We start from the raw sequence: 13,544 nt of genomic DNA, 5'->3' as shown, positions 1-13,544 counted from the left end.
CCTAGGGAAACCTACCAAACCTGAGCATTTTTGAAAACTAGAGACCTAGGGGAATCCAAGATGGGGTGACTTTTGGGGCTCTGACCAGGTTCTGTTAACCAGAATCCTTTGCAAACCTCAAAATTTGGCTAAAAAACACATGTTCCTCACATTTCTGTGGAAGAAAGTTCTGGAATCTGAGAGGAGCCACAAATTTCCTTCCACCCAGCGTTCCCCAGTCTCCCGATAAAAATGATACCTCACTTGTGGGGGTAGGCCTAGCGCCTACGACAGGAAATGCCCCAAAGCGCAACGTGGACACATCCAATTTTTTTAAAGAAAACAGAGGTGTTTTTTGCAAAGTGCCTACCTGTAGATTTTGGCCTCTAGCTCAGCCGGCACCTAGGGAAACCTACCAAACCTGAGCATTTGTGAAAACTAGAGACCTAGGGGAATCCAAGATGGGGTGACTTGTGGGGCTCTGACGAAGAATCTGTTACCCAGAATCCTTTGCAAACCTCAAAATTTGGCAAAAAAAACACATGTTCCTCATATTTATGTGGCAGAAAGTTCAGGAATCTGAGAGTAGCCACAAATTTCCTTCCACCCAGCGTTCCCCCAAGTCTCCCGATAAAAATGATACCTCACTTGTGTGGGTAGGCCAAGCGCCTGCGACAGGAAATGCCCCAAAGCGCAACGTGGACACATCCAATTTTTTGAAAGAAAACAGAGGTGTTTTTTGCAAAGTGCCTACCTGTAGATTTTGGCCTCTAGCTGAGCCGGCACCTAGGGAAACATACCAAACATGTGCTTTTTTGAAAACTATAGACCTAGGGGAATCCAAGATGGGCTGACTTGTGGGGCTCTGACCAGGTTCTGTTACCCAGAATCCTTTGCAATCCTCAAAATTTGGCAAAAAAAACACATGTTCCTCACATTTCTGTGGCAGAAAGTTCTGGAATCTGAGAGGAGCCACACATTTCCTTCCACCCAGCATTCCCCCAAGTCTCCCGATAAAAATGATACCTCACTTGTGTGGGTAGGCCTAGCGCCTACGACAGGAAATGCCCCAAAGCGCAACGTGGACACATCCAATTATTTGAAAGAAAACAGAGGTGTTTTTTGTAAAGTGCCTACCTGTAGATTTTGGCCTCTAGCTCAGCCGCCACCTAGGGAACCCTACCAAACCTGTGCTTTTCTGAAAACTAGAGACCTAGGGAAATCCAAGATGGGGTGACTTGTGGGGCTCTGACCAGGTTCTTTTACCCAGAATCCTTTGCAAACCTCAAAATTTGGCAAAAAAAACACATGTTCCTCATATTTATGTGGCAGAAAGTTCAGGAATCTGAGAGTAGCCACAAATTTCCTTCCACCCAGCGTTCCCCCAAGTCTCCCGATAAAAATGATACCTCACTTGTGTGGGTAGGCCAAGCGCCTGCGACAGGAAATGCCCCAAAGCGCAACGTGGACACATCCAATTTTTTTAAAGAAAACAGAGGTGTTTTTTGCAAAGTGCCTACCTGTAGATTTTGGCCTCTAGCTCAGCCGGCACCTAGGGAAACATACCAAACATGTGCTTTTTTGAAAACTATAGACCTAGGGGAATCCAAGATGGGCTGACTTGTGGGGCTCTGACCAGGTTCTGTTACCCAGAATCCTTTGCAATCCTCAAAATTTGGCAAAAAAAACACATGTTCCTCTCATTTCTGTGGCAGAAAGTTCTGGAATCTGAGAGGAGCCACACATTTCCTTCCACCCACCATTCCCCCAAGTCTCCCGATAAAAATGATACCTCACTTGTGTGGGTAGGCCTAGCGCCTACGACAGGAAATGCCCCAAAGCGCAACGTGGACACATCCAATTATTTGAAAGAAAACAGAGGTGTTTTTTGCAAAGTGCCTACCTGTAGATTTTGGCCTCTAGCTCAGCCGCCACCTAGGGAACCCTACCAAACCTGTGCTTTTCTGAAATCTAGAGACCTAGGGGAATCCAAGATGGGGTGACTTGTGGGGCTCTGACCAGGTTCTTTTACCCAGAATCCTTTGCAAACCTCAAAATTTGGCAAAAAAAACACATGTTCCTCATATTTATGTGGCAGAAAGTTCAGGAATCTGAGAGAAGCCACAAATTTCCTTCCACCCAGCGTTCCCCCAAGTCTCCCAATCAAAATGATACCTCACTTGTGTGGGTAGGCCAAGCGCCTGCGACAGGAAATGCCCCAAAGCGCAACGTGGACACATCCAATTTTTTGAAAGAAAACAGAGGTGTTTTTTGCAAAGTGCCTACCTGTAGATTTTGGCCTCTAGCTCAGCAGGCACCTAGGGAAACCTACCAAACCTGTGCATTTTTGAAAACTAGAGACCTAGGGGAATCCAAGATGGGCTGACTTGTGGGGCTCTGACCAGGTTCTGTTACCCAGAATCCTTTGCAATCCTCAAAATTTAGCAAAAAAAACACATGTTCCTCACATTTCTGTGGCAGAAAGTTCTGGAATCTGAGAGGAGCCACAAATTTCCTTCCACCCAGCATTCCCCTAAGTCTCCCGATAAAAATTATACCTCACTTGTGTGGGTAGGCCTAGCGCCCTCGACAGGAAATGCCCCCAAGCGCAACGTGGCCACATCCAATTATTTGAAAGAAAACAGAGGTGTTTTTTGCAAAGTGCCTACCTGTAGATTTTGGCCTCTAGCTCAGCCGGCACCTAGGGAAACCTATCAAACCTGTGCATTTCTGAAAACTAGAGACCTAGGGGAATCCAAGATGGGGTGACTTGTGGGGCTCTGACCAGGATCTGTTACCCAGAATCCTTTGCAAACCTCAAAAATTGGCTAAAAACACATGTTCCTCACATTTCTGTGGAAGAAAATTCTGGAATCTGAGAGGAGCCACAAATTTCCTTCCACCCAGCGTTCCCCCAAGTCTCCCAATAAAAATGATACCTCACTTGTGTGGGTAGGCCAAGCGCCTGCGACAGGAAATGCCCCAAAGCGCAACGTGGACACATCCAATTTTTTGAAAGAAAACAGAGGTGTTTTTTGCAAAGTGCCTAGCTGTAGATTTTGGCCTCTAGCTCAGCCGGCACCTAGGGAAACCTACCAAACCTGTGCATTTTTGAAAACTAGAGACCTAGGGGAATCCAAGATGGGCTGACTTGTGGGGCTCTGACCAGGTTCTGTTACCCAGAATCCTTTGCAATCCTCAAAATGTAGCAAAAATAACACATGTTCCTCACATTTCTGTGGCAGAAAGTTCTGGAATCTGAGAGGAGCCACAAATTTCCTTCCACCCAGCATTCCCCCAAGTCTCCCGATAAAAATGATACCTCACTTGTGTGGGTAGGCCTAGCGCCCGCGACAGGAAATGCCCCAAAGCACAATGTGGACACATCCAATTTTTTGAATGAAAACAGAGGTGTTTTTTGCAAAGTGCCTACCTGTAGATTTTGGCCTCTAGCTCAGCCGGCACCTAGGGAAACCTACCAAACCTGAGCATTTGTGAAAACTAGAGACCTAGGGGAATCCAAGATGGGGTGACTTGTGGGGCTCTGACGAAGAATCTGTTACCCAGAATCCTTTGCAAACCTCAAAATTTGGCAAAAAAAACACATGTTCCTCATATTTATGTGGCAGAAAGTTCAGGAATCTGAGAGAAGCCACAAATTTCCTTCCACCCAGCGTTCCCCCAAGTCTCCCAATAAAAATGATACCTCACTTGTGTGGGTAGGCCAAGCGCCTGCGACAGGAAATGCCCCAAAGCGCAACGTGGACACATCCAATTTTTTTAAAGAAAACAGAGGTGTTTTTTGCAAAGTGCCTACCTGTAGATTTTGGCCTCTAGCTCAGCCGGCACCTAAGGAAACCTACCAAACCTGTGCATTTTTGAAAACTAGAGACCTAGGGGAATCCAAGATGGGGTGACTTGTGGGGCTCTGACCAGGTTCTTTTACCCAGAATCCTTTGCAAACCTCAAAATTTGGCAAAAAAAAACACATGTTCCTCATATTTATGTTGCAGAAAGTTCAGGAATCTGAGAGAAGCCACAAATTTCCTTCCACCCAGCGTTCCCCCAAGTCTCCCAATAAAAATGATACCTCACTTGTGTGGGTAGGCCAAGCGCCTGCGACAGGAAATGCCCCAAAGCGCAACGTGGACACATCCAATTTTTTGAAAGAAAACAGAGGTGTTTTTTGCAAAGTGCCTAGCTGTAGATTTTGGCCTCTAGCTCAGCCGGCACCTAGGGAAACCTACCAAACCTGTGCATTTTTGAAAACTAGAGACCTAGGGGAATCCAAGATGGGCTGACTTGTGGGGCTCTGACCAGGTTCTGTTACCCAGAATCCTTTGCAATCCTCAAAATGTAGCAAAAATAACACATGTTCCTCACATTTCTGTGGCAGAAAGTTCTGGAATCTGAGAGGAGCCACAAATTTCCTTCCACCCAGCATTCCCCCAAGTCTCCCGATAAAAATGATACCTCACTTGTGTGGGTAGGCCTAGCGCCCGCGACAGGAAATGCCCCAAAGCACAATGTGGACACATCCAATTTTTTGAATGAAAACAGAGGTGTTTTTTGCAAAGTGCCTACCTGTAGATTTTGGCCTCTAGCTCAGCCGGCACCTAGGGAAACCTACCAAACCTGTGCATTTTTGAAAACTAGAGACCTAGGGTAATCCAAGATGGGGTGACTTGTGGGGCTCTGACCAGGTTCTGTTACCCAGAATCCTTTGCAAACCTCAAAATTTGGCTAAAAAAACACATGTTCCTCACATTTCTGTGGCAGAAAGTTCTGGAATCAGAGAGGAGCCACAAATTTCCTTTCACCCAGCGTTCCCCCAAGTCTCCAGATAAAAATGATACCTCACTTGTGTGGGTAGGCCTAGCGCCTGCGACAGGAAATGCCCCAAAGCGCAACGTGGACACATCCAATTTTTTTAAAGAAAACAGAGGTGTTTTTTGCAAAGTGCCTACCTGTAGATTTTGGCCTCTAGCTCAGCCGGCACCTAGGGAAACCTACCAAACCTGAGCATTTTTGAAAACTAGAGACCTAGGGGAATCCAAGATGGGGTGACTTTTGGGGCTCTGACCAGGTTCTGTTAACCAGAATCCTTTGCAAACCTCAAAATTTGGCTAAAAAACACATGTTCCTCACATTTCTGTGGAAGAAAGTTCTGGAATCTGAGAGGAGCCACAAATTTCCTTCCACCCAGCGTTCCCCAGTCTCCCGATAAAAATGATACCTCACTTGTGGGGGTAGGCCTAGCGCCTACGACAGGAAATGCCCCAAAGCGCAACGTGGACACATCCAATTTTTTTAAAGAAAACAGAGGTGTTTTTTGCAAAGTGCCTACCTGTAGATTTTGGCCTCTAGCTCAGCCGGCACCTAGGGAAACCTACCAAACCTGAGCATTTGTGAAAACTAGAGACCTAGGGGAATCCAAGATGGGGTGACTTGTGGGGCTCTGACGAAGAATCTGTTACCCAGAATCCTTTGCAAACCTCAAAATTTGGCAAAAAAAACACATGTTCCTCATATTTATGTGGCAGAAAGTTCAGGAATCTGAGAGTAGCCACAAATTTCCTTCCACCCAGCGTTCCCCCAAGTCTCCCGATAAAAATGATACCTCACTTGTGTGGGTAGGCCAAGCGCCTGCGACAGGAAATGCCCCAAAGCGCAACGTGGACACATCCAATTTTTTGAAAGAAAACAGAGGTGTTTTTTGCAAAGTGCCTACCTGTAGATTTTGGCCTCTAGCTGAGCCGGCACCTAGGGAAACATACCAAACATGTGCTTTTTTGAAAACTATAGACCTAGGGGAATCCAAGATGGGCTGACTTGTGGGGCTCTGACCAGGTTCTGTTACCCAGAATCCTTTGCAATCCTCAAAATTTGGCAAAAAAAACACATGTTCCTCACATTTCTGTGGCAGAAAGTTCTGGAATCTGAGAGGAGCCACACATTTCCTTCCACCCAGCATTCCCCCAAGTCTCCCGATAAAAATGATACCTCACTTGTGTGGGTAGGCCTAGCGCCTACGACAGGAAATGCCCCAAAGCGCAACGTGGACACATCCAATTATTTGAAAGAAAACAGAGGTGTTTTTTGTAAAGTGCCTACCTGTAGATTTTGGCCTCTAGCTCAGCCGCCACCTAGGGAACCCTACCAAACCTGTGCTTTTCTGAAAACTAGAGACCTAGGGAAATCCAAGATGGGGTGACTTGTGGGGCTCTGACCAGGTTCTTTTACCCAGAATCCTTTGCAAACCTCAAAATTTGGCAAAAAAAAACACATGTTCCTCATATTTATGTGGCAGAAAGTTCAGGAATCTGAGAGTAGCCACAAATTTCCTTCCACCCAGCGTTCCCCCAAGTCTCCCGATAAAAATGATACCTCACTTGTGTGGGTAGGCCAAGCGCCTGCGACAGGAAATGCCCCAAAGCGCAACGTGGACACATCCAATTTTTTTAAAGAAAACAGAGGTGTTTTTTGCAAAGTGCCTACCTGTAGATTTTGGCCTCTAGCTCAGCCGGCACCTAGGGAAACATACCAAACATGTGCTTTTTTGAAAACTATAGACCTAGGGGAATCCAAGATGGGCTGACTTGTGGGGCTCTGACCAGGTTCTGTTACCCAGAATCCTTTGCAATCCTCAAAATTTGGCAAAAAAAACACATGTTCCTCACATTTCTGTGGCAGAAAGTTCTGGAATCTGAGAGGAGCCACACATTTCCTTCCACCCAGCATTCCCCCAAGTCTCCCGATAAAAATGATACCTCACTTGTGTGGGTAGGCCTAGCGCCTACGACAGGAAATGCCCCAAAGCGCAACGTGGACACATCCAATTATTTGAAAGAAAACAGAGGTGTTTTTTGCAAAGTGCCTACCTGTAGATTTTGGCCTCTAGCTCAGCCGCCACCTAGGGAACCCTACCAAACCTGTGCTTTTCTGAAAACTAGAGACCTAGGGGAATCCAAGATGGGGTGACTTGTGGGGCTCTGACCAGGTTCTTTTACCCAGAATCCTTTGCAAACCTCAAAATTTGGCAAAAAAACCACATGTTCCTCATATTTATGTGGCAGAAAGTTCAGGAATCTGAGAGAAGCCACAAATTTCTTTCCACCCAGCGTTCCCTCAAGTCTCCCAATCAAAATGATACCTCACTTGTGTGGGTAGGTCAAGCGCCTGCGACAGGAAATGCCCCAAAGCGCAACGTGGACACATCCAATTTTTTTAAAGAAAACAGAGGTGTTTTTTGCAAAGTGCCTACCTGTAGATTTTGGCCTCTAGCTCAGCAGGCACCTAGGGAAACCTACCAAACCTGTGCATTTTTGAAAACTAGAGACCTAGGGGAATCCAAGATGGGCTGACTTGTGGGGCTCTGACCAGGTTCTGTTACCCAGAATCCTTTGCAATCCTCAAAATGTAGCAAAAAAAACACATGTTCCTCACATTTCTGTGGCAGAAAGTTCTGGAATCTGAGAGGAGCCACAAATTTCCTTCCACCCAGCATTCCCCCAAGTCTCCCGATAAAAATTAGACCTCACTTGTGTGGGTAGGCCTAGCGCCCGCGACAGGAAATGCCCCCAAGCGCAACGTGGCCACATCCAATTATTTGAAAGAAAACAGAGGTCTTTTTTGCAAAGTGCCTACCTGTAGATTTTGGCCTCTAGCTCAGCCGGCACCTAGGGAAACCTATCAAACCTGTGCATTTCTGAAAACTAGAGACCTAGGGGAATCCAAGATGGGGTGACTTGTGGGGCTCTGACCAGGATCTGTTACCCAGAATCCTTTGCAAACCTCAAAATTTGGCTAAAAACACATGTTCCTCACATTTCTGTGGAAGAAAATTCTGGAATCTGAGAGGAGCCACAAATTTCCTTCCACCCAGCGTTCCCCCAAGTCTCCCAATAAAAATGATACCTCACTTGTGTGGGTAGGCCAAGCGCCTGCGACAGGAAATGCCCCAAAGCGCAACGTGGACACATCCAATTTTTTTAAAGAAAACAGAGGTGTTTTTTGCAAAGTGCCTAGCTGTAGATTTTGGCCTCTAGCTCAGCCGGCACCTAGGGAAACCTACCAAACCTGTGCATTTTTGAAAACTAGAGACCTAGGGGAATCCAAGATGGGCTGACTTGTGGGGCTCTGACCAGGTTCTGTTACCCAGAATCCTTTGCAATCCTCAAAATGTAGCAAAAATAACACATGTTCCTCACATTTCTGCGGCAGAAAGTTCTGGAATCTGAGGGGAGCCACAAATTTCCTTTTACCCAGCATTCCCCCAAGTCTCCCGATAAAAATGATACCTCACTTGTGTGGGTAGGCATAGCGCCCGCGACAGGAAATGCCCCAAAGCACAATGTGGACACATCCAATTTTTTGAAAGAAAACAGAGGTGTTTTTTGCAAAGTGCCTACCTGTAGATTTTGGCCTCTAGCTCAGCCGGCACCTAGGGAAACCTACCAAACCTGTGCATTTTTGAAAACTAGAGACCTAGGGGAATCCAAGATGGGGTGACTTGTGGGGCTCTGACCAGGTTCTGTTACCCAGAATCCTTTGCAAACCTCAAAATTTGGCTAAAAAAACACATGTTCCTCACATTTCTGCGGCAGAAAGTTCTGGAATCTGAGAGGAGCCACAAATTTCCTTTCACCCAGCGTTCCCCCAAGTCTCCAGATAAAAGTGATACCTCACTTGTGTGGGTAGGCCTAGCGCCTGCGACAGGAAATGCCCCAAAGCGCAACGTGGACACATCCAATTTTTTTAAAGAAAACAGAGGTGTTTTTTGCAAAGTGCCTACCTGTAGATTTTGGCCTCTAGCTCAGCCGGCACCTAGGGAAACCTACCAAACCTGAGCATTTTTGAAAACTAGAGACCTAGGGGAATCCAAGATGGGGTGACTTTTGGGGCTCTGACCAGGTTCTGTTAACCAGAATCCTTTGCAAACCTCAAAATTTGGCTAAAAAACACATGTTCCTCACATTTCTGTGGAAGAAAGTTCTGGAATCTGAGAGGAGCCACAAATTTCCTTCCACCCAGCGTTCCCCAGTCTCCCGATAAAAATGATACCTCACTTGTGGGGGTAGGCCTAGCGCCTACGACAGGAAATGCCCCAAAGCGCAACGTGGACACATCCAATTTTTTGAAAGAAAACAGAGGTGTTTTTTGCAAAGTGCCTACCTGTAGATTTTGGCCTCTAGCTCAGCCGGCACCTAGGGAAACCTACCAAACCTGAGCATTTGTGAAAACTAGAGACCTAGGGGAATCCAAGATGGGGTGACTTGTGGGGCTCTGACGAAGAATCTGTTACCCAGAATCCTTTGCAAACCTCAAAATTTGGAAAAAAAAACACATGTTCCTCAAATTTATGTGGCAGAAAGTTCAGGAATCTGAGAGTAGCCACAAATTTCTTTCCATCCAGCGTTCCCCCAAGTCTCCCGATAAAAATGATACCTCACTTGTGTGGGTAGGCCAAGCGCCTGAGACAGGAAATGCCCCAAAGCGCAACGTGGACACATCCAGTTTTTTGAAAGAAAACAGAGGTGTTTTTTGCAAAGTGCCTACCTGTAGATTTTGGCCTCTAGCTGAGCCGGCACCTAGGGAAACCTACCAAACCTGTGCTTTTCTGAAAACTAGAGACCTAGGGGAATCCAAGATGGGGTGACTTGTGGGGCTCTGACCAGGTTCTTTTACCCAGAATCCTTTGCAAACCTCAAAATTTGGCAAAAAAAACACATGTTCCTCATATTTATGTGGCAGAAAGTTCAGGAATCTGAGAGAAGCCACAAATTTCCTTCCACCCAGTGTTCTCCCAAGTCTCCCAATCAAAATGATACCTCACTTGTGTGGGTAGGCCAAGCGCCTGCGACAGGAAATGCCCCAAAGCGCAACGTGGACACATCCAATTTTTTGAAAGAAAACAGAGGTGTTTTTTGCAAAGTGCCTACCTGTAGATTTTGGCCTCTAGCTCAGCAGGCACCTAGGGAAACCTACCAAACCTGTGCATTTTTGAAAACTAGAGACCTAGGGGAATCCAAGATGGGCTGACTTGTGGGGCTCTGACCAGGTTCTGTTACCCAGAATCCTTTGCAATCCTCAAAATGTAGCAAAAAAAACACATGTTCCTCACATTTCTGTGGCAGAAAGTTCTGGAATCTGAGAGGAGCCACAAATTTCCTTCCACCCAGCATTCCCCCAAGTCTCCCGATAAAAATTAGACCTCACTTGTGTGGGTAGGCCTAGCGCCCGCGACAGGAAATGCCCCCAAGTGCAACGTGGCCACATCCAATTATTTGAAAGAAAACAGAGGTGTTTTTTGCAAAGTGCCTACCTGTAGATTTTGGCCTCTAGCTCAGCCGGCACCTAGGGAAACCTATCAAACCTGTGCATTTCTGAAAACTAGAGACCTAGGGGAATCCAAGATGGGGTGACTTGTGGGGCTCTGACCAGGATCTGTTACCCAGAATCCTTTGCAAACCTCAAAATTTGGCTAAAAACACATGTTCCTCACATTTCTGTGGAAGAAAATTCTGGAATCTGAGAGGAGCCACAAATTTCCTTCCACCCAGCGTTCCCCCAAGTCTCCCGATAAAAATGATACCTCACTTGTGTGGGTAGGCCAAGCGCCTGCGACAGGAAATGCCCCAAAGCGCAACGAGGACACATCCAATTTTTTGAAAGAAAACAGAGGTGTTTTTTGCAAAGTGCCTAGCTGTAGATCTTGGCCTCTAGCTCAGCAGGCACCTAGGGAAACCTACCAAACCTGTGCATTTTTGAAAACTAGAGTCCTAGGGGAATCCAAGATGGGCTGACTTGTGGGGCTCTGACCAGGTTCTGTTACCCAGAATCCTTTGCAATCCTCAAAATGTAGCAAAAATAACACATGTTCCTCACATTTCTGTGGCAGAAAGTTCTGGAATCTGAGAGGAGCCACAAATTTCCTTCCACCCAGCATTCCCCCAAGTCTCCCGATAAAAATGATACCTCACTTGTGTGGGTAGGCCTAGCGCCCGCGACAGGAAATGCACCAAAGCACAATGTGGACACATCCAATTTTTTGAAAGAAAACAGAGGTGTCTTTTGCAAAGTGCCTACCTGTAGATTTTGGCCTCTAGCTCAGCCGGCACCTAGGGAAACCTATCAAACCTGTGCATTTCTGAAAACTAGAGACCTAGGGGAATCCAAGATGGGGTGACTTGTGGGGCTCTGACCAGGATCTGTTACCCAGAATCCTTTGCAAACCTCAAAATTTGGCTAAAAACACATGTTCCTCACATTTCTGTGGAAGAAAATTCTGGAATCTGAGAGGAGCCACAAATTTCCTTCCACCCAGCGTTCCCCATTCTCCCGATAAAAATGATACCTCACTTGTGTGGGTAGGCCTAGCGCCTACGATAGGAAATGCCCCAAAGCGCAACGTGGACACATCCAATTTTTTGAAAGAAAACAGAGGTGTTTTTTGCAAAGTGCCTACCTGTAGAATTTGGCCTCTAGCTCAGCCGCCACCTAGGGAACCCTACCAAACCTGTGCTTTTCTGCAAACTAGAGACCTAGGGGAATCCAAGATGGGGTGACTTGTGGGGCTCTGACCAGGTTCTTTTACCCAGAATCCTTTGCAAACCTCAAAATTTGGCAAAAAAAAACACATGTTCCTCATATTTATGTTGCAGAAAGTTCAGGAATCTGAGAGAAGCCACAAATTTCCTTCCACCCAGCGTTCCCCCAAGTCTCCCAATAAAAATGATACCTCACTTGTGTGGGTAGGCCAAGCGCCTGCGACAGGAAATGCCCCAAAGCGCAACGTGGACACATCCAATTTTTTGAAAGAAAACAGAGGTGTTTTTTGCAAAGTGCCTACCTGTAGATTTTGGCCTCTAGCTCAGCCGGCACCTAGGGAAACCTACCAAACCTGTGCATTTTTGAAAACTAGAGACCTAGGGGAATCCAAGATGGGGTGACTTGTGGGGCTCTGACCAGGTTCTGTTACCCAAAATCCTTTGCAAACCTCTAAATTTGGCTAAAAAAACACATGTTCCTCACATTTCTGTGGCAGAAAGTTCTGGAATCTGAGAGGAGCCACAAATTTCCTTTCACCCAGCGTTCCCCCAAGTCTCCAGATAAAAATGATACCTCACTTGTGTGGGTAGGCCTAGCGCCCGCGACAGGAAATGCCCCAAAGCGCAACGTGGACACATCCAATTTTTTTAAAGAAAACAGAGGTGTTTTTTGCAAAGTGCCTACCTGTAGATTTTGGCCTCTAGCTCAGCCGGCACCTAGGGAAACCTACCAAACCTGAGCATTTTTGAAAACTAGAGACCTAGGGGAATCCAAGATGGGGTGACTTTTGGGGCTCTGACCAGGTTCTGTTAACCAGAATCCTTTGCAAACCTTAAAATTTGGCTAAAAAACACATGTTCCTCACATTTCTGTGGAAGAAAGTTCTGGAATCTGAGAGGAGCCACAAATTTCCTTCCACCCAGCGTTCCCCAGTCTCCCGATAAAAATGATACCTCACTTGTGGGGGTAGGCCTAGCGCCTACGACAGGAAATGCCCCAAAGCGCAACGTGGACACATCCAATTTTTTTAAAGAAAACAGAGGTGTTTTTTGCAAAGTGCCTACCTGTAGATTTTGGCCTCTAGCTCAGCCGGCACCTAGGGAAACCTACCAAACCTGAGCATTTGTGAAAACTAGAGACCTAGGGGAATCCAAGATGGGGTGACTTGTGGGGCTCTGACGAAGAATCTGTTACCCAGAATCCTTTGCAAACCTCAAAATTTGGCAAAAAAAACACATGTTCCTCAAATTTATGTGGCAGAAAGTTCAGGAATCTGAGAGTAGCCACAAATATCCTTCCACCCAGCGTTCCCTCAAGTCTCCCGATAAAAATGATACCTCACTTGTGTGGGTAGGCCAAGCGCCTGCGACAGGAAATGCCCCAAAGCGCAACGTGGACACATCCAATTTTTTGAAAGAAAACAGAGGTGTTTTTTGCAAAGTGCCTACCTGTAGATTTTGGCCTCTAGCTCAGCAGGCACCTAGGGAAACCTACCAAACCTGTGCATTTTTGAAAACTAGAGACCTAGGGGAATCCAAGATGGGCTGACTTGTGGGGCTCTGACCAGGTTCTGTTACCCAGAATCCTTTGCAATCCTCAAAATGTAGCAAAAAAAACACATGTTCCTCACATTTCTGTGGCAGAAAGTTCTGGAATCTGAGAGGAGCCACAAATTTCCTTCCACCCAGCATTCCCCCAAGTCTCCCGATAAAAATTATACCTCACTTGTGTGGGTATGCCTAGCGCCCGCGACAGGAAATGCCCCCAAGCGCAACGTGGCCACATCCAATTATTTGAAAGAAAACAGAGGTGTTTTTTGCAAAGTGCCTACCTGTAGATTTTGGCCTCTAGCTCAGCCGGCACCTAGGGAAACCTATCAAACCTGTGCATTTCTGAAAACTAGAGACCTAGGGGAATCCAAGATGGGGTGACTTGTGGGGCTCTGACCAGGATCTGTTACCCAGAATCCTTTGCAAACCTCAAAATTTGGCTAAAAACACATGTTCCTCACATTT

This window comes from Pleurodeles waltl, chromosome 6, assembly GCF_031143425.1.
Source record: "Pleurodeles waltl isolate 20211129_DDA chromosome 6, aPleWal1.hap1.20221129, whole genome shotgun sequence".
Taxonomy (NCBI): domain Eukaryota; kingdom Metazoa; phylum Chordata; class Amphibia; order Caudata; family Salamandridae; genus Pleurodeles; species Pleurodeles waltl.
The sequence above is the reverse complement of the archived record's forward strand: the minus strand, read 5'-3'. Positions refer to the sequence as shown.